Below are 2,960 nucleotides of genomic sequence, written 5' to 3'. Positions count from 1 at the left end.
CTCCTGCCTCAGCCTCCCGAGTAGCCGGGACTACAGGCGCCCGCCACACCTGGCTAATTTTTTGTATTTTTAGTAGAGACGGGGTTTCACCATGTTATCCAGGATAGTCTCGATCTCCTGACCTCGTGATCCGCCTGCCTCAGCCTCCCAAAGTGCTGGGATTACAGGCGTGAGCCACCGTGCCCGGCCCTCATATATTTTTTAAGCTTCAGATTAGCCCTAGAGATTAGCCTTAGGGGTTGCCTCTTCCTGCCCTTCCCTCATAGACCCTCTGCCACCAGCCACGCCCAGAGCCTGGGCAGGACATGTGGCCACCTACCCAGCTCTCCTGGAGTCACGTGCCGAGCGCACTCCCCAGCTGGCTGCTTCCCCAGAGGGTGGTTTGTGCTTTCTCAAGCAGAGGCAGGTGGGTGCTGCCGAGCAGGGGCACTGCCTGGAGGTCGTGTGATCTGGCCGCCTCCAGGAAGAAGACACGGCCACCTCTCCCTGCCGGGGGCCTGAGCAGATCAGACCACAAGCACAGGCTGCAAAGGTACCGACCGCAACAGTGGGTCTGATGGTGGCATCAGCACCCAGCCAAGGCCACAGCAAAGGCACCGGCTCACGCCCACAGACAGGAGTCCGGGGGTGACACAAGGCAGTGTGCCGTCCCAACCCTCAGGATTCCCCAGGAAGACCTGTGAGGGCAGCCTTTGAAGGGACGAGGGCGGGATGGGGCGTGGGGATGAGCGTGGTGCCAGCGCCACGTTGCCAAGAGGCAGAGGCTCTGGGCAGCTGGGGCAGGGTTTCCTGCAGCCTTGGCCACCCCCATGCTGGGAGCTCAGGACAGGAGACAGCATAGGCGCAGCCACAGCGGCCACTCCAGCTGAGCCAGGGCCCCCAGGCCAGGCATGGGCAGGAGACTTGGTAAGGAGCCCCTGCCTGCTTCGGGCACAAACACCGAGCCTTCCCCAGCCCAGGACAGCAGCAATGCTGGAGAGCCATGGCCCTGGTGGGATGGGGTTCTGCTCTCAAAGGGCCCGAGCCCACTCATCCCATGTCAACACAGATTGTGACAGTGGCCTGGGAGCCAGAAAGGTGTCAGTTCCTCTGGGGCGGGGTGGTGGTGGTGGCAAAGGGAAGGAGGAAGAACCCAGGGCACCCCGGGCATCTCCTCTCCTACAGAGCCAGGAAACCCAGGGGGGGAGAGCACCCCCCCGGGGTCCTGACCTGAAGCGTGGGTGGGGGGGACTGCAGTGGGTCACGGAGGAGGAAGAAGGCCCGAGGGGACAAGGGGAGGCCTAAAGGCCAGAAGAAAACAGTCTGCAAGTGCAAGTTATGGGAATAAATACTTTTTAAACTTCTCTTATAAATATGCATTAGAACATCCGATAACACAAGCCAAGGGCTGTAAAATTAAGGTTAAATCAAGACAATTTCCTGCACGACCAGCAGGAAAGCCAGTTACCTAAAAGAGCCTAATCCCCAAATCCGCTGAAGGTGCAGGGCGGCCTCAGTCCCGGGGCATCTTGAACCCGTCCTTCTCCCTGCGCACGGCCCGCATGGTGGTCACCGGGTCCGTCTCGCCCGCGTGCTGCTGCACCGTCTTCTCCCTGCGGAGGCCAGCACCGGGCTGCAGGCTGCGCCAAGCCACACCCACCCGAGGAGCCAGGGCCACTGCAGAGGAAGGCGACTCGTGCTGGCTGAGCCCAGCCCTAAGAGGACACGGAGGGCGGGGAGGTGGCAGCCACTCCCCCTCTGACAGGTTCTGAACTCCAGGGTCCAGAAGGACTCACACCCCAGCCAAGGTGCCAGGAAAGGCCGGACCCCCCTCAAGAAGAGTGCTCAGGCTCTGCAGCTGCACCTGCTACAGCTCCCCAGGGCAGCCTCAGCCATCTGGGGTCTTGGACGTACCCTGCTGTGTGCGTAGCAGTGGGACTGCCAGAGGGGACGGGCCCGCGCCCACCACCTGCCCTGGGCCTCACCTCACTCTCATGAAGGGGTTGTAGGTAAACTCCTCTGCCAGGGTGGACGGCACTGTGGGCTCCCCGATACTGTACTTCTCCTGCAACAGAAACACGCCACTTTATCACAGGAACATCACATGACGGCAGACCGGGCACGGGGACTCACGCCTGTGACCCCAGCATTTTGGGAGGCTAAGGCAGATGGATCACTTGAGCCCTGGAGTTTGAGACCAGCCTGAACAACATGTCAAGACGCTGTGTCTACTAAAAATACAAAAAACTAGCCGGGCGTGGTGGTGGGCATCTGTGGTCCCAGCTATTCAGGAGGCTGAGGTGGGAGGATCGCTTGAGCACGGGTGGAGGCTACAGTGAGCCAAGACTGTGCTACTGCCCTCCAGCCTGGGTGACAGCGACATCACATCTCCAGATGCTTCAGAACACCTCCTGGTGACCTCAGGACACCACCCACTGCCAAGGCTGAGAAGGCAAGGTGAGCAGAGGCCGGCGGGTGTGCGCGTGTGGAAGAGGGAAGAGAAGCCAGCGTCCGGGATGAGCCACACATCCGCCTGCCCGCACCGGCCTGGAGAGGACGACGGGGACGGAGCTTCCTTTTCATTCACATAGTTTACGTTTCACGTTATGGAGGTAATAACAATGCAGAAGACACAGAAACCACCACAGCTGCACCCTCACAGCAAGCACGGGGAGGAGGGGCACGGGGACCAGCAGCAGGGGAGGCCACCCGAGCCCCTGCAGGCAGGTAGGTGGTCACCTCCACTCGAGATAGAGATGGTCTCCCTTCTGACCAACACTGACCAGGGCAGATGGGGTGGGGGCGGAGGGAGGAGAATGCAAACCCAGCCACGGGGCCAACAGTTAGCAGAAAAACACAGCGTGGCAACAGCAGGGTCTCCATGCAGCCCCGGCCCTTCTACCGCAGCCGCGCCAGGAGGGCCTCAGGGCAGAGCTCTGACAGAAGCTGCTGGTGCCCACGCACAGGCTCAAGACCACTGT

General features: G+C 61.1%; 1 long non-coding RNA gene across 1 annotated transcript; it reads right to left on the bottom strand.

The window, feature by feature from the left end:
* Window positions 1-1,315: 1,315 nt before the first annotated feature.
* Window positions 1,316-2,422, bottom strand: LOC116465713 (uncharacterized). The gene is made up of 2 exons (XR_004247252.2): window positions 1,965-2,422; window positions 1,316-1,592 (listed from the first exon to the last, which is right to left on the bottom strand). It is a non-coding gene; the product is annotated as an uncharacterized LOC116465713 (long non-coding RNA).
* Between the last annotated feature and the right edge of the window lie 538 nt (window positions 2,423-2,960).

Source organism: Hylobates moloch, unplaced genomic scaffold (genome assembly GCF_009828535.3).
Source record: "Hylobates moloch isolate HMO894 unplaced genomic scaffold, HMol_V3 SCAFFOLD_8592, whole genome shotgun sequence".
Classification (NCBI taxonomy): domain Eukaryota; kingdom Metazoa; phylum Chordata; class Mammalia; order Primates; family Hylobatidae; genus Hylobates; species Hylobates moloch.
Note: the sequence above shows the minus strand (reverse complement) of the source record. Positions and strands in the feature narration are given on the sequence as shown.